Consider the following 19,141-nt stretch of genomic DNA (forward strand, 5'->3'; position numbering starts at 1 on the left):
AAACAAAACCGGGAGCTGACTGTGGCTCAGATCATGAACTCCTTATTGCCAAATTCAGACTTACATTGAAGAAAGTGGGGAAAACCACTAAACCATTCGGGTATGACCAAAATCAAATCCCTTACGATTATACAGTGGAAGTGACAAGTAGATTCAAGGGACTAGATCTGATAGAGTGCTGATGAACTATGGATGGAGGTTTGTGACACTGTACAGGAGACAGGGATCAAGACCATCCCCAAGGGGGAAAAAAATGCAAAAAAGCAAAATTGCTCTCTGAGGAGGCCTTACAAAGAGCTGTGAAAAGAAGAGAAGTGAAAAGCAAAGGGGAAAAGGAAAGATATACCCATTTGAATGCAGAGAGGTAAGAAAGCCTTCCTCAGTGATCAGTGCAAAAAATAGAGGAAAATAATGCAATGGGAAAGACTAGAGATCTCTTCAAGAAAATCAGATACACCAAGGGAACATTTCATGCATAGATGGGCACAATAAAGGACAGAAATGGTATGGACCTAACAGAAGCAGAAGATTAAGAAGAGGTGGCAAGAATACACAGGAGAACTGTACAAAAAAGATCTTCATGACCCAGATGATCACAATGGTGTGATCACTCACTAGAGCCAGACCTCCTGGAATGTGAAGTCAAGTGGGCCTTAGAAAGCATCACTATGAACAAAGCTAGTGGAGGTGATGGAATTCCAGTTGAGCTATTTCAAATCCTGGAAGATGATGCTGTGAAGGTGCTACATTCAATATGCCAGCAAATCTGCAAAACTCAGCAGTGGCCACAGGCTGAAAAAGGTCAGTTTTCATTCCAATCCCAAAGAAGAGCCAATGCCAAAGAATGCTCAAACTACCGCACAGTTGCACTCATCTCACACGCTAGTAAAGTAATGCTCAAAATTCTCCAAGCCAGGCTTCAACAATACGTGAACCGTGAACTTCCAGATGTTGAAACTGGTTTTAGAAGTCAGAGGAACCAGAGATCAAATTACCAACATCCGCTGGATCATCGAAAAAGCAAGAGAGTTTCAGAAATTTCCGCTTTATTGACCATGCCAAAGCCTTTGACTGTGTGGATCACCACAAACTGTGGAAAATTCTGAAAGGGATGGGAATACCAGACCACCTGACCTGCCTCTTGAGAAATCTGTATGCAGGTCAGAAAGCAACAGTTAGAACTGGACATGGAACAGACTGGTTCCAAATAGGAAAAGGAAGTACGTCAAGGCTGTATATTGTCACCCTGCTTATTTAACTTATATGCAGAGTACATCATGAGAAACGCTGGGCTGGATGAAGCACAAGCTGGAATCAAGATTGCTGGGAGAAATATCAATAACCTCAGATATGCAGATGACATCACCTTTATGGCAGAAAGTGAAGAACTAAAGAGCCTCTTGATGAAAGTGAAAGAGGAGAATGAAAAAGTTGGCTTAAAGATTAACATTCAGAACACTAAGAACATGTCATCCAGTCCCCTCATTTCATGGCAAATAGGTGGGGAAACAGCGGAAACAGTGGCAGACTTTATTTTGGGGGGCTCCAAAATCACTGCAGACGGTGACTGAGCCATGAAATTAAAAGATGGTTACTCCTTGGAAGGAAAGTTATGACCAACATAGATAGCGTATTAAAAAGCAGAAACATTACTTTGTTGACAAAGGTCCATCTAGTCAAGGTTATGATTTTTCCAGTAGTCATGTATGAATGTGAGAGTTGGACCATAAAGAAAGCTGAGCGCCAAAGAATTGATGCTTTTGAACTGTGGTGTTGGAGAAGACTCTTGAGAGTCCCTTGAACTGCAAGGAGATCCAACCAGTCCATCCTAAAGGAAATCAGTCCTGAGTGTTCATTGGAAGGGCTGATGTTGAAGCTGAAACTCCAATACTTTGGCCAGCTGATGTGAAGAACTGACTCATTGGAAAAGACCCTGATGCTGGGAAAGATTGAATGGGGGAGAAAGGGACGACAGAGAATGCGATGGCTGGATGGCATCACCAACTTGATGGACATGAGTTTGAGTAAACTCTGGGAGATGGTGATGGACAGGGAGGCTTGGCATGCTGCAGTCCATGGGATTGCAAAGAGTCGGACACCACTGAGCAACTGAACTGAACTGATAACTCTGAATGAGGCAACAGCAGAGTTTAGGATACGGATCCTTCTGTATGAGCTAATGAATAAAAAACGAAGTGTGATGAATACAATCACCTAAAATTTAATGCTTCCAACCACAAAGAAAAACTCAGGCCAAATGGCTCCACCAGTGAATTTTACCGAACATTTAAAGTAGAATTAATACCAATCCTTCACAAACTCTTCCAGATAACAGAAAGGAAACTCTACGACATCTGCATTACCTTGATTTTTAAAACCAGGCAAAGACATCACAAGAAAAGTACAGTCAGCCCTCCATATCCCATATACAGAGCCCACGGATATGGAGGGCTGACTATACCATTTTATAGATGGGACCTGAACTTCCACAAATTCTGGTATTTGCAGGGGATCCTGGAATCAATCCCCATGGGTACCAAGGAAAGACTATATAGACTAATAACCCTTTTAATGTAGATATAAAATCCTCAACAAAATACAGCTGACCCGTGAACAACATGGGGATTTGGGGCCACCAACCCTCCTTGCAGTTGAAAACTCATATATCATGCTGTTCTGTACCTAAGGTTCCATATCCACAGTTCTGCATCTATGGATTCAACCAACCACAGATGGTGCAGTATGCAGTTACTGAAAAACAATCCACATATAAGTGAGTCCATGCAGTTCAAACCCATGTTTTTCAAGGGTTAACTGCATCATACACGGAATCCAACAACATATAAAAAGAATTACACACTATTATTAAAGTAGAATTTATCCCAGGAATGCAAAGTTGGTGTCATACCTGCAAATCAATGTGTTAGATCTCATTAAAGCACAAAACCCACTTGATCATCTCAACAGAAACAGAAAAATGATTTGACAAAATCCAACACCATTTCCAAATAAAAGAGTCAACAAACTAGGAACAGTCTTCACTACTGACAGCCGTGTTTAAGACTCCATGCTTCCACTGCAGGGGGCAGAGGTTCCATCACTGGCTGGAGAACTAAGATTCCACAGGCCACACAGTGCCACCAAAAAATAAAAAACTTTAAAAAAAAGGGCGGGGGTGGGGGCACTCCCTCAACCTGATAAAGGACACTGACACAAAACAGAGCTAACACCATACCTAATAGTGAAAGACAGAATGCTTCCCCCTTAAGATCAGGAACAAGACATGGTTGTCTGCTTTCACAACCTCTATTCAAAAGTGGACTGAAAATTCTAGCTAGGGCAATTAGGCAAAGGAAGGAAGGGAGGGAGAGAGTGATGGCAGGCACCCAGACTGAAAAGAAAGAAGTAAAACTATATTTACAGATGACATGATCTTGTACATAGAGTAGATAACACCAAGGAATGCTCTAAAAAATGATTAGAACTAATAAGCAAGCTCAGTTATCTTGTAGGATACAAGATCAACATACAAAAATCATTTATATTTTTATATACTGGCAACAAACAATCTAAAAGAAAAACTAAGAAAGTAACTCCACTTACATTACCATCAAAAAGAACAAACACTTAACCAAAGAACTGCAAGACACTGTTGAAAGAAATTAAAAGAACTAAAAAAATGACAATATCCCACAGTTCGTGATCAAATGATTTAACATTTTTAACATCTCAACAATACACATCAAAAATCTACGCTGCCTTTTTTGAAGAAATAGACAAGCTGATTACAAAATTCAGGGAATTCCCTGGTGATCCAGTGGTTAGGACTCAACACTTTCACTGCTATGGTCCAGGTTTCATTGCTGGTCAGGGAACTAAGATCCTGTAAGCCACAGTGCAGCCAAAAAGTAAATAAAAAATAAAACAAAATTCATATGGAAATGTAAGGGACCTAGGAGAGCCAAAATAATCTTTGAAATAACAAAGTTGGAGAACTCCTACTTTGATTTTAAAATTATCCACACAGCTGAAGTAGTTATTAAGATATATGGTGTTGACATAAGGTGAGAAACATAGATCAATGGAACAACTGAGAGTCCAGAAATAAACCCTTACATTTAGAATCAACTGATGTCCAACAAGGGTGTCAAGATAATCCAGTGGGGAAAGACCAGCCTTTTGAACGAATGGCGCAATGACAACTGTACAGCAACATACAAAAGAATGAAGTTGGAACTCTTCCTTACACTACACACAAAAAATTAACTCAAAAGGGATCATAAACCTAAATTTAAGAGCTAAAAGTATAAAACTCTTAGAAGAAAATGTTAGAAAAAATCTTCATGACCTTGGATGAGGTAACAGTTTCTTAGACAATATACCAAATATAGCAACAGCAACAGAAGGAAAAACAGATCAACTGGACTTATCATCTTTAGTGCTTTAAAGGATACTCTCAAGAAATTGAAAATTCACTAATAGGAGAAAATACTTACAAATCATATATCTGATAAGGAATTGACTGATATCCAGAATATTTTACAAATCTCTTAAAACACAGTAATAAAAAGGTACTCAAATTAAAAATGGACAAAGGGGACTTTCCTGGCAGGCCAGCGGTTAAGACTCTGCACTTCCAGTGCAGTGGAGGCAGGTTCCATGCCTGGTCAGGAAACAAGTAAGATCCCCCATGCTGTTTGGCAATCCCAAAAACAATTTTTTTAATTAATTAAAAGTGGGAAAAGGATAAATTTTCCTCCCAAGGGGGTATTTCAATGGCTAAAAGTACATGAAAAGATGCTTCAACATCATTAGAGACCAGGAAAATCCAAAGCAAATCCACAATAAAACCCACTAGGATGATTATAATAGAAAAAAAAAAGACAGTAACAAGTGTTGGCAAAGATATACAGAAACTGGAACCTTTGTACACTGCTAGTGGGAATGTAAAATGGTGCAGCCATTTAGGAAATGTCTGATAAGTTTTTCAAGTAGTTGAACATATGTTTACCTTTGTCCCAGCAAATCCACTTCTAGGTATACCCAAGAGAAATAAAAATATGTCTGCAAAAAAAGTTAAGACTTGAATCTTCATAGTAATATTCACAACAGCCAAAAGGTGGAAACAACACTAACGTCCATCAACTGATGAATGGATAAATATAATGTGGTATATCCATACAATGGAATATTATTTGGCATTAGAAAGAGTTGGAATAATTACTAACAGACACTGTAACACAGATGAACTTTAAAAACATTATACTAAGTAAACAAGCCAGTCAACAAAGCCCTTATATTGTTTGATTAATTTATGAAGTATCCAGAACAGCAGCTCCACAGGAAACAAAAAAAGATCAGTGGTTGTGTGGGACAGGAAGTTGGGACAGAGTTAAGTAGGGGCTTCTCTGGTGGCTCAGTGGTAAAGAATCCACCAGCCAAAGTAGGAGGCACAAGAGACACAAGTTCAATCCCTGGCTCGGGAAGATCCCCTGGAGAAGGAAATGACAACCCACTCCAGTATTCTTGCCTGGCTTTTTCCATGGATAGAGGAGCCTGCTGGGATACAGTCCATGGGGTCTCAAAGGAGTCAGATACTACCTAGTGATGAAACAACAAGTGGGGAATGGAACATGACTGATAATAAACAGAGGTTTCTTTGGGGGCTGATGAAAAGGTTCTGACAATGAGGTGACTATTGCCAACTCTGTGAATATATTAAAACCAATGAATACACTAAAACTATATGCATTTTAAATGGTGACTTTTATCAACCAGAAATTATATCTCAATAAATGTTACAATGTACCATTTCTGCACAGGAAAAAAGTTTAAAAATAACCAAAAATTATTTGCAACACTATACAAATTTAAATATCATATGGAGGGTTCTTACAAAATTCTAACAGTAGTATAATACCTCTAGCACAGAGAACCTACTGGATAATTTTGCTTAAAAAGATTATTACTATTATTATCCCACTTACAGATAAGGAATCAAAGGCTTACATGTTAAGTAACTTGCTCAAGTTCATACCACTTTAATAGGGAATGTGGATTTGAATCCAAACAATCCTTGAACCACTATAAGACTAGAAATTTATTATTTAAAGGGAATCATACTGCATGGGGTCACAAAGAGTCAGACACAACTGAGTGACTGAACAATAACAAATACTTTATATATACTTTTGTATCTGAATTCTTTGAGTTTTTTTTTGAGTATGTTTTTGAGATTCATCCATGTTACTACATATAGTTCATTCCTTTTTGTTGCTGAATCAGACTCCATTACAAGAATGAATATAATCACAATTTATTTATTCACTTGCTGATGGATATTTGGGTTTTCATTTCTCTTTGGGTAAATTCTGAGGAATGGAACTTCTAGGTTAAAGGTAGGTATATGTTTATCGTTAAAAGAAACCATCAAACAACTTTCCAAAGTTGTTCTACTATTTTACACTCCCCACCCCCCAACAATGAGTAAGAGTTCTAGTTGCTTCCCATCTTTGTCAACACTTTGTATTATAATATCTCACTGTGGTTTTAATTTGTACATCCCTGATGACTGATAAAGTTGAGTACCTTTTCATACGCTTAATGGCCATTTGTGTAAATTCCTTTGTGAAATGTCTGTTAAAGTTTTTCAACCACATTTCAGAAAATTTCAGTCTTTTTATTACTGAGTTATATAAGTCCCTGATATATCACAGATATAATCCTTTTGTCAGATATATGTATTACTGTAACATCCTTCATGTACATTCTCTAATTCATCTATAGTTTCTCAATCAAATCCCAGTTTTTGAAGAGACTGACAAGCTCAGTCTAAACTTTCGATGGAAATACAAAGGATGCAGAATAGTCCAAACAAGTTTAGAAAAGATGGCTAAAGTTGGGAGTTCACTGAAATTTTCAGTAACTCTTGAAATTAGTGTAATCAGATGGTGCTGCATTGGCAGAGGACAGACAAATCAACAATACAGAACAGAGTTCAGAAAGAGATCCACACTTACACAGTAACACTGTTCTTGACAAAGGCACTAAACAATTCAACAGGGAAAGGAAGGGGTTTTTTTTGACAAATGGTATTCGAACAACTGGAGATCTATATGGAGGAGAGATTGAACGTCAAACACCTACACTTCGTATCATACACAAAAGTGATGTGGGAGACAAATCAGACTTATATAAAAAGTTAAAACGATAAAGCTTCTAAAAGAAAACATAAGAACATATCCTTGTGATTTTGGAGTAGATAAAAATTTAATAGATAGGGCACACAGGAAGTACTAACTACAAAAGAAAATACTGATAAACTGACTTCATCAAAGTTAAAAACTTCTGCATTTAAAAAAACTAGTTAATCCTTCTTTGCTTGGTTTCATTCTTTATCAGTTTGCAACAGTATTAACAGTCTGCAGAGAAAGGGTATTACTGCAAACTATATGTAATCAGACGCAGTAGCCCTCTTTGCCATATCCACACCAGATAAAGGTGCAAATTCCCTCTAACACAAAAGCCTTACCAGGATTCTGCTGGGTTCCAAGGCCACTCAGAATTACTCCAGAAGATCCTCATTACAATTTCCCTTTTGCTCTTCAGATTAGGATTCAATTTCTAGCCACTGCCCTTAAAGTATTTTTTGTATTTCTCCAGTACCAGGTAACACAGATACTAAAAGTTCCCATTAACATATGCTATGCTTAACCAGTATTCCTTACTGTTAAAATATCTTCCCTAACTCTCCAATATTTCACAGGCAGCAACAATTTACTGTATACTTATATACAGTATACTTAAGTACTGTATACTTTTACTGTATACTGTATACTTTAACAGTAAGGAATACTGGTTATACAGTATATAACCAGTATTCCTTACTGTTAAAATATCTTCCCTAATTCTCCAATATTTTACAGGCAGCAACAATTTAATGTATACTTAAATGGGCCAACTAAGTAACTCCCATTTCTCTTAGTTCTCTTAGCTGGATCTGCTAACACTGTGACTGTTCTTTACCCTAGGTCTTTCTGTATTACCTTATTATCTGTTGTTTACTAAGTAAGAAATCATATGCAATATCAGAAGTAGGTGGAAGTTTAGTATCTGAATACTCCCCTCTTTGCCTTGTACTAATGCACAAAGTACAACAAAAACTGCTTTTCTTTAGTTTCCTTTTTAAAAATTCACAAATAATTAAAATGGATTAAATTTGAAGAATATAAAAAATATGGGAAAAATAATCCAAATTCCAAAATACATAATCTGTACAATATACTGACAAGAAATTTAATAAAATTCTCATTTAAATCACTTTTTCCCTAACCAATAAAACGTCTTTGTATCATTCCATTTAGCTGAAATAAAGATTACCAGCAACTTCTTTCCATTACTATTAAATATTATATAGTTTATATCTTATAAACTATTAAAATCTATTAAAATATCATTTAGCAATTCTACAAAAAATAATCAGGGTAAAATTTTTTTCTCATGAATGCTTTGAAAGAGTAATTAGGTTCTACAGGCATTTATTTCCTGCCCATCATAATTATACAACTTTAACAAAAAAGAAACTCAATGGCTCAGCCAAAAAACATTTCTGCGTTCACTGAAATGTTTCACATAACCTTAACCATAAAAAAAACTTTCAAAGTCAGCCTCAGTTGGAAGTATGGCCTGATGAGAGGAGGACAAGGGACCTATCACTGAATAAGAGCACACTAGTGTGAGGGGCTTTTCTGTCCTAGGTGCTTTAATAATACTAGCTCATTTAATCCTTTTAGTTAGGTTAAATAACTTGCCCGAGCTAGAATTAGAACTCAGATGTATTACCAGTGACTTAAAAGCCCCAATTCTTCACCACCCAATTCTTTACCACAGACTCTACTATGATAAAACAACAGAGACAAGAGTGATCCTATGAGTGGGTCTCCCCATGACAGTTCAATTTTATGCCTGTTGTCTGAAACATAATTACCAACATTCTCTCCTCACTTCCAAAAGTATCCACGTTTGGACAGTATTTGGTCACTCTACACATGGCAAAGTTAAGAGGAAAATAAATCATTAGGTACTCTTTAAATATTCTAGTTGAACCTAAACTTTCCATTCAAACCACTGAATATACACTAAAAAGTTAAGGAAGCCACTGAACTAAACAGGAGGGAAAAACCTTATCCTCAAAAAGCACAGGCTGACAGAGCCCTCTACATAGGCTGAGAGGAAGGCCAGAAAGCACCTGCTCAACCGAAGAACAGTTCCTACTATAAGAGCATAGGAATAATTTAACAAACCTAGGGTTTCCCCAAATCAAAGTTTGAGAGACAAAAATTACACCTGCATAGGTTTTTTTTTTTTTTTTCTGAGGACGGGGTACTGGGGAGGGGATGGTTCTTGATACTCAGCTTGCAGAATCTGGGTTCCTCAACGAGGGATATAGTCCTTGGGCCACCACGATGAAAGCGCAGAGTCCTAACCTCCTAACCACTGGATCGCCAGGGAACTCCCTACATCTGCACTTTAAATGGAATGAAGAACTCCTGGCTAAAAAATCATGGCCCTTCCACAGAGTTCTATTAGCTTATCTTACAGGTATATTGTGAGAAAGAAAAAGTGCTTATCCATGTTTACCTTTCCCTACTTTTCTTCCTCAATAAAATCAGAATATATACCAAAATGAAGTATGTTTCCAAGGATGACGTCAATGTATTTGCTTTCTTCTAGGTAAAGAATCATTTCAGTTTCCTAGAATAAAGCATCTTCATCAAGACAGGGAACAAACTGCATTTTATCAAAATAATAAAAAATAAATTACTAGCACAACTGCCTATAGGGAGTTCTGTAGTATACACCACAGACATGACATCTGGTCAAACAAATTTAATCCCTGTTAATTAAGAATTAATTAGAGTCTAAATCAAAAAAATCCAAAAGGGAGGAAATGTTTCAAGGTAGCCAGTGGACCTTTCACATGGTAATTAAAAAAAAAATTGTTTTATGTTAGGCTATGTTAGAGGCCCCTAGTATATTTCACAAGTCTTCTGGTGAAAAGAACCCAATCTAAATTAATAACAATTTATCAAATTAAAAATTTGAAAACAAAGCTAAAGATTCCTCTTACTGAAGAATGAGTGACTTTAACAACTTTCACAGCTAAATTCATGAAAACACTTACCTTTTTCAGGAAGTGAGATAGCTGAGAAATATATGCACCAGTAAAAGGGAAATTAAAGAACCGAATCCACAGGCCCAAAATCTTGAGCAATTCAGTTTATTTCTCATCAAAAGGAAGTTAACATTAACTTACTTGATAGATATTTGTGAAAAATAGAGATTCTCACAAAGAGCTGAGATAACTTAGTTATCAGTTCCATATAGTTAACTGTCCATTATTACAAAAGTAATGGTGAGAGTTTATTATTGAGAATAAAAGGTAAGAGACATTCATAACAGCCAATATTATAAAATTGACTTTTCTATTCAGTTTTCCTATACCAGAAGTCGGTTTTCATTTTTGGGGTAAACACAGTATCCAGTGTGGGTGGTAACAGAGAAGCTGTGTAAAACTGTCTTCACTAAAGGAAGTCTGAGAAATCAAAGTTCAGGTAATTCATCCTGGCAATGAACCATCTGTAAACAAGCATGAGGTGAACTGTATACTAAACAGCTCTTGCCTTTCAACTGTATTCCAGGCACTTAAGACATGATATTTTTATTAACACCAAATATAATTACTTTCATTATCTTTATAATATACACAGATATTATAAACAAGGCAAGTATGTTTACACCAAACTAGGTGTCCAATAAACACTTTTTTAACTATTCAAGAAGCCTGGGGGTCAGGGAACTTCATCACAAGGAATTCCAACTGAGAATTCAAATTTTTTATTTTGTTGCATCAAATGCAATAAGACTATGTACACACATTCTATTGAGAACCAGATGACATTTTATTTGCATATGTACTTCATATATACATTCACATATTTAATTGTTTTATGACATAGATAACACTATAACCCTTATTTTACAAACAAAAAAAAAAGTTAAGCTTAAGGTCTCCCCTAAGGTCACACAGCCAAAAGTGACAGAGCCAGGACTGGAATCCAACAAGTCTGACTCCAAACTCCCACATATTTAACTATTCCAATATTGTCTGAAGGACGACCTCCAACAAGCAGAGGTTCCAAGGGCATAAAGCCATGTTAATGAAGTATTCCAAGCAGTATATTCATTTATTCAATCATTTATTTAGACCAATATAGAGTCATAAATATTGATTTTATGTTATGGGTTATAATCCAATGCTGCTTTATTTTGCTGCTCAAATCGTTGAATTTTGGCCACTGGGAGCTTTTTCAGTTGGTCCCTGTGCTCCTCTGACATATCCTCATCAATGTGGAATGCTGGTGGTGGAAGCTGTAGTACTTCCTTACCTTCTGGCACAAGATGCTCCAGGCTCATCTTGTAGATTTCCTGTATCAAACCTAGAGTTAGCGATTTCTCCAAGGAGCTCCAGTTCCTTTTATTACATAATGGTATAAGAAAAACAATATGTGGGTACTAGGTATGCTCCTAGGTTTTTAACCTTCTCTGCACAGAGCACAGAAATATACCTGTGTATATAAACCCATGCTATGTATGTGCCTCTAAAAATTTGTATATGCAACCACCTATATCTGTATAAACTAAACACGGATTCATACTGATGATTCCAACTTTAATCCATCACCACAAGGATTATTCTAGCCTCCTCCCCTTGATTATCTGTAAATTCTTACTCTGACAGTAAGTAGTCTGTCTCCCACCATCCATTTACTTAACTGTTCAACTGTAGTCTGTGTTTCAGTATCACAATTAAGTGGTAATCTCATAGAACACAACTGTAACAATTAGACTACAGTGCTCATATGCAGTTCCTTAAGAGTCCACTCATTTTTCAAGGTTACTTAGGTTAGCATTTCCCTCCTCCTAATTTTGGAGAAGGCAATGGCACCCCACTCCAGTACTCTTGCCTGGAAAATCCCATGGATGGAGGAGCCTGGAAAGCTGCAGTCCATGGGGCTGCTAAGAGTCGGACACGACTGAGCGACTTCACTTTCACTTTTCACTTTCGTGCACTGGAGAAGGAAATGGCAACCCACTCCAGTGTTCTTGCCTGGAGAATCCCAGGGACGGGGGAGCCTGGTGGGCTGCCCTCTATGGGGTCGCACAGAGTTGGATACGACTGAAGCGACTTAGCAGCAGCAGCAGCCTAATTTTAATAAGGCAGTTTCATACATTTATAATATTATTATATTCTCCTTTCACAATCCGCATTCCTTCCTGGAATCCTTCAACCTCCGAAATGATTTTCGCTTAATGTGGACATACTGAAGTTTACTCTGTGCTATAAAGGCCCTGCGAGTTTAGCGAATGCATAATATCACTCATCCACTACTACTGTAGCCAACAGAATAATTTTATCAAGCAGTATTTTAAATGAATCAAATGGTATTACAATCCTCTATGGAAGCAGCATGGTTGGGTAGAAAGAGAAGGTGAAGTCAAGAACTTTAAGTTTAATGCTACTGACAAGCCATACAGACTTTAAGAATAACAGCTATCCTTTCAGGGTCCCAAGAGTCTCAGTGTAAAATGAGAGAGTTTCACCTAGATGACAATAATTTATAGCATTTATTTAAACACTTTGTGTCAGGGATGCTGCTAAGCACTTCACATGGATTATTCCATTTACTTCTAACAACTCTACATATAAAGTAAATATTTTTATGTATTATCCCTATTGAAATGATGGAATTAAAGGCTTAATATTAACTAACACAAGATCACCTAGCCAAAGAGTTACAGAGCCATGACTCTAGAACAGGAGTTGGCATGCCCTGCATGTCAAACTCAGCCTGCCACTCATTTTTATAAATCCTGACAGATAAGAATGGTTTTTAAGTTTTGAAATAACTGGGGAAAATTCAGGACACATGAAAATTATATGAAATTACAATTTCAGAGCCCATAAAGTTTTACTGGAAAATAGCCCCACTCATTCATTTACATATTCACTATGGCTGCTTTCACAATACAATAGCAGACATGAGAAGCTGAAACAGAGAAAGCATGACCAGCAAAGCCTAAGATTTATTATTTGACCCTTTACAGAAAACCTTCCCCAAGCCCTACTGTAGAGTCTGGCTTACTATTATTTTCTAAGAATGATTCTAAAAAAAGGCAAATTATTACTAACATTAGAATGACAACCTGGAGAGAAATATTTTAGACCCTGAACTAAAAAGTTTCATGTTGTAAAACATCATCTCTTTGAGCTATAATTTTAAATAGAAAGATATTTCTATCTACTGGTATTCATTACATAAACACAAGGTTAATGCATCGTAATGATTTTCTTTACTGATGTATTTTTACCTGTTATCTAAAAAAAGACTTGAGATATTTTCTATTCATAATAAAAAGTTTCTGACTTCAATACTTTACAAACTAAAACTCTAGATTAAACTGTCAAAACAAAATGGTACTTACAATTACAGCTAACGTTTGTTGAGAGCACCCTTTGCCAGGTTCCATTGTAGGTCTCTGTGAGCAAGTGAGTGAGTGAAGTAGGTATTTCTATTATCTTAATTTAAAAGATGAATTAACTGAGGCTTAAACAGCTTTCCAGAGGCAACACAGTTAATAAGAGAGCTAAAATTTGAACCCAGGTCATCTGGCTCTAGCATCTAAAAGGGGTCTGGCTATACTACAAGGCCACTGGATGACAATGCTTCTGTTAACAAGGCAGATTAGGACCTTTAAACAAATGAAAACAATGTTTCACTATATTAAAACAAACAAAAAACCTAAGTACTAGTAATTTATATCAGCACGTCAAGAGAAACATTTAGGTTTATACTTTTACACTTATCCATGGCACCCTATGGCGTCCCTGGTGACTAGTGGTAAAGAAGCCACCTGCCAATGCAGAAGATGTGGATTCAATCCCTGGGTCAAGAAGATCCTCTGGAGAAGGAAATGGCAACCCATTCCAGTATTCTTACTTGGGAAATCCCAGGGACAGAGGAGCCTGGAAGACTATAGTCCATGGGGTTGCAAAAGAGTCAGACATGGCTTACTGACTAAACAACAAACAAAAAATGGCATCCTAAGAGTCTGCACAATTCTGTTTCTCTTTGCAGAGCCCCTCTGTACTCTCCATACCTAAACATGCTGTTGTTCAGAAACTAAGTCAAGTACAATTATTTTGCGACCCCATGGACTGTAGGCCACCAGGATCCTCTGTCCATAGGATTTCCCAGGCAAGAAGACTGGAGTGGGTTGCCATTTCCTTCTCCAATATATATACATACAATTGGATTAATTCACTTGTACATACCCAACAGAGTCTTACCACAGTCCCTGAGTGTGGCAGACGCTCAACAAATCACTCTTGGGCGGATCAAAGCACATTCAGTATGTGTTCAATAAATAAATATTGAGTGAATGAATGAACAGAATAAGGAATTTCATAAACCATTAGGTTCAAGTATCATTAAATGGTTGTTCACCTGAAATGAACTAGGGATGGAAAAGTCTCTGGCTTTGGAATATTTAAATTGGGTCTGGTCTGTTCATGAGCTTTAACCACTTTCTGTGTTATTAAGTTTCATAAACAAACCACTCATTATACATCTATCTAACAATATTCATCTTTCAAGCTAGTTCTAATTTTCCAGATTAACAATTTAATAATAGTCCACCTCAGTCTTCATCACTCCATTGTGAAGTCAAATTTATCTTCATATGAAAGCCTTCATTATTTATACTGGAAACTTCCCTCCTGCTTAATTTGTTCTTCTTTGAGGTGTAATAATTTAAGTCTAAGAGTGAATGCACTGTGGTTTTCTACAAAGATAATACAAATACAGTCCATTTCTAAATTTTATTTTTCATACTTCTCTCAGGAGTGACTTTTTTAAACATTTATTTACTTATTAGACACACCAGGAGACATTTGGGATCTTAGCTCCCCAAGAATCAAACCCATGCCTCCTGCAGTGAAGCATGAAGCCTGAAACCACTGGACCAACAGGGAAGTTCCAGGAGTGACAAATACGTTGACAGCCTTTCTAGTAATATTCAGACAACAATCTCAGAGAGAAACTGACCACTTGGCCTAGCATTCCTTTTACCATATTGATGTTCACTAGCCATTTTTCTGTTCATGCCAAGGAATGAAAGATTTACCCAGTTTATCCTCCTCAGTTAACTAACTTCTTGCCCAGAAAAGGTAGCTGTCACATGCAAACCCAAAGGCAGCTTATCTGTTTATATTCATAAGAAATATGAATCATTTTAGTACCAGTATAAAAAGGTGAACACTATACATGAATACCCTGAGAAAACCCTATATGCCATACATGTTCTTTCCTACTGCATAAGTTTCCTCTTCCAAATCAAAACTAAACGTATGTTAAAAGTTTTTGACATGTTCTTCAAAGGTGAAAATAAACTAACATTTCTTAATATGCTGTCTTATAGCTGATATGTCATTTAATCTCAGAAGTGAAAATTATTGTACCTGTTTTACAAATACGGAGAACTGAAACAAAAAGTTCATTGACTTATTCAGTGCTAAGTGGGACTCAAACCTAAGTCTTTTTAAGTTCAAAACCAATGTCTTTCTATTATACAACAAGGTTTCTCTTCAGCTAAATTATCACTCGCTTTTCCCCTAAAAAGTCCTGTTCATGTGAATGCAAATTTGAGCCAACAATCCTTCTACTTCTTAAAAAAAAAAAAAAAAATCACTGGTTTGATGCATATCAAATGATTTAGCTACATGTTGGACTCTCCAAGGCAAAGGCTCTTTAAACTAGGGTCCAAGAAGTTGGATGGGAAAAAACGTACATCCTTATTTTCACTAACCTATAATTGAAATTAACATTTTCTTCTATTCTGAATGTAGTTCCCGTAGCATACCACAGCAGTATGAGCAGGACAATCACTAGTTGTTAAAACGTGAACTATATTTTATACATTTGAAAAATCAAATTCTGAGAAGGGGTTCACAGGTTTCTTTAGACTATTAAGGGGTTCAAAGCACATAAATAATGTAAGGATACTGCTCCGACACCATCACACAGTTACCAAACCTGGTAATGAAGGTTTACAAAGGCATGTCACACAGTTTATTCATTGTCTTTTAGTCAGTTTAAAATGTGGGGAATTCCCTGGCGGTCCAGTGGTTACGACTCTGCTTTTACAGCCAAAGGCTCAGGTTCAGTCCCTGGCTGGGGAACTAAAATACCACAAGATGCATGCCAAATTTTAAAGAAAAAAAAAGGACAGCATTTAGTCCCAGTGATTTTTTTCACATCGAATTTGTCAATGACATTGGCTATTACTGATATCCTACTTCTGACCTAACACATATGGAAATCTCTCCTATGTACTTACAAAACCCAGGCATTAAACTTCTTTGTGACCAACTTTTCAACTCTAAGCAAACCTACTGTACTACAATTAGCAAGAGAATCCAGTACTTCTACAACTGAAATTTCGCACTTAATACACAGCCATAGTTCAAATGTTTAGGTCCCTTCACTCCCCCAACTCATATGCTGAAATCCTAACTGCCAAGGTGACGACGGTATGAGGTAGAACAGGAGCCCTGCTGATTAGATCAGTGCCCATATAAGGTATTTAGTAAGTATTAACGACTATGCTCTTCTCAGTCTTCTGCAGGCTACGACCTAGTGTATCAAAATCCTTGTGCTTAAGAAGCAAACCTGTCACCAATTTCACTTCTTTTCCTACACAAATTCAAAGTTTCCTATTAATCTTACCCAATTCCTACCAATCTTATCCAAATCTTATCCACTCTAAAACTCAATGCATCCCAGCATTTGTATTTTGTGTGAACTTTATGTTAACATGTTAAATCCCCAAGCCAGTTTTAACCTTGTGGGCAGAAAAGATGCCTATTAGTCCTTCCCTCGTCCTATGTCTACACAAGTTAACGGCAGTCAAAAACTGTTTAACGATACCTTCCCTTGGTAGTACCATGACAAACTTTCACGAAGTGAAATTATAACATCACAGCTTTAGGTCTGTAGCTGAGCCTGAATCACATTTGTACCTTGATGTACTCAAAATGTTTTTATTAGTCATAAAATTTCTAATCATATTTGTGCTCCTTACATTAGTTTTTTTCCTATTAAAAAACACAGACCTTTAAAAATTGATTCGTATTCTTCTGAAACAAATTGTAGAGGAAAACATAGAAAACTAAAACAATGGAATTTAACTCTCAAAAATACAAATTTATTTTAGAATCTAGTTAAGTATGTGACTTTTACCATACATAATAACCAAATAAATGTTTTATAGGAAAAGCTTGAGAATTTCAAAAATAAAACACAACCAGAATTGGAACACTAATTGGCAACAAAAAGAAACAAAGTCCTGATACATGCTACAACATGAAAGAGCCTTGAAAACATGGTTAAGTGAAAGAAGATACCCACAAAAGGACACATATTGTATGATTCTGTTTATATGAAATATCCAGAGTAGGCAAATCTACAAAAACAGAAAAGAGATTAGTGATTGCTAGGGGTTGGGTGAAGAGGAGAAGGGAGTAACTGCTAAGGGGGCTTCTTTTTGGAGTGATCAGTTAATAGTGCACTGTGCTAGCTATACAACTCAATTCGTATGCTAAAAATCATGGAATTGTACACTTTAAAAGGCGGAGCTTTTTGGTATGTGAATTATATCTCAGTAAAGGTGTTACTTTAAAAATGAATTACAAAAAGCCGCCACTTGTAAACCACAATGAAAATTCCCTTTGGGAAAGGAAATCATGAAAGTCATTGACTGGAAAAGTAAGCTGGTTACCTAAAATGTTAGCAAAGTCAACCACCTCATTTCTTCTTCCATTAAAATAGTGAGTGCCTTCTTAGAACCTCTCACTCCTAAACTGTAGGGGGCTTCCACCCTCGCTGATTACGGAAGTAGTAGTTTTCAACAGCGACCTCAAGAAGGAACGTCAAATTGGATGACACTTGCCTAGACGCCCTACAAAGGCCAAAAAGCCTAGAAGGGGTGACACCTACACACTCCTAAGTGTGCGCACGTGTTAGGCTGCACCCACCCAACACCAACAAGCAAAATGGACCATTCACCCAGATCCCAACTCGCTCGCATAAACTGACACACTATCAAGCCCTTAGAGCTCATTTGTTTAAAAGGACAAATACAGCAGTCCACACCGGGTTCCCACTCGGGCCCAACCAGCCCCCGCCCTGCCCCACCCCACCCCCAAACCCACACACGTGTTAGCCGACACCGCCCCACCGGGTCCCACGTGCACCTGGTCTAACACACTCCTCACGTGTGGGCACCCCACGGGCTTTCTAGGCTGGCCGAGGTCACCGCGTGACCCCAGGTCTCCAGAGGTAGGAGAGAGTAAGAACAAGGCCCAGATCCCTGAGGTCCCAACCCTGCGAGGAGTGTCCACACCCATCCTCCCTACTAACCCCAACAAATCCCAGGGCCGGGGGCGACGGCCCCTTTAAGACGAGGCCCAGTCGTCGCCCACAGAGAGGGGCGCAACGGGGCCTACACAACCCCCCCTCCGTTCGTCCGCCCACGTCTAGTCGCCTCACCTCGGGCCGCCGGGCCCCGCCGCCGCGGCGGCGGCGGAGGGGGGGCGGGGTGCGGGCGGGGTCCGGAGGGGGGGGTCGCCCCGCCGACGGTGGAGCCGCGGTTCGCTCTCTGAGGCCGTGGGACGGTGACTGCGTTGGGCGTGGACGCTCCTAGCTCGCTCCTTCGGCGGCTCCTGGGACCCCAAGATGGCGGCGGCGCTGAGGCGGCTGCGGGCGCTGGGCCGGCGGCGGCGGCGGCCACTTTCACTCACTGAGAGGAGCGGAGCAGGGACACGGGGAGCCATGGCGGGGGGGAGGAGAGGCGCCATAGCCAGGCCAGAACAATCGAGCCGCTACTCAGTGGGCTTACCCCCGCCCCGCCCACGCTCACTGCTCGTCGCCAGCCCGTGGCCGTCCGCAGTGCCGCTGCCGTCGGCCTCGTGCAGCTCGCACCCCGCCGCTGCCGCCTGACGCCCCGCGCGGACCGGGGTTCA

General features: G+C 38.5%; 1 protein-coding gene across 3 annotated transcripts in view; it reads right to left on the reverse strand.

The window, feature by feature from the left end:
- Positions 1–18,917, reverse strand: part of INO80 (INO80 complex ATPase subunit) — a 123,215-nt gene extending 104,298 nt beyond the window's left edge. For 2 of the 3 annotated variants that reach the window (XM_024997340.2, XM_024997339.2), the window contains exon 1: positions 18,669–18,755. The gene's annotated coding sequence lies outside the window, so the exon portion shown is untranslated. Of the gene's footprint in view, positions 1–18,668 lie in introns of all 3 variants that reach the window. The other variant, NM_001205384.1, reaches the window with a different exon arrangement.
- Between the last annotated feature and the right edge of the window lie 224 nt (positions 18,918–19,141).

The sequence above is a fragment of the Bos taurus genome, chromosome 10 (assembly GCF_002263795.3).
Source record: "Bos taurus isolate L1 Dominette 01449 registration number 42190680 breed Hereford chromosome 10, ARS-UCD2.0, whole genome shotgun sequence".
In the NCBI taxonomy this organism is placed as follows: Eukaryota; Metazoa; Chordata; class Mammalia; order Artiodactyla; family Bovidae; genus Bos; species Bos taurus.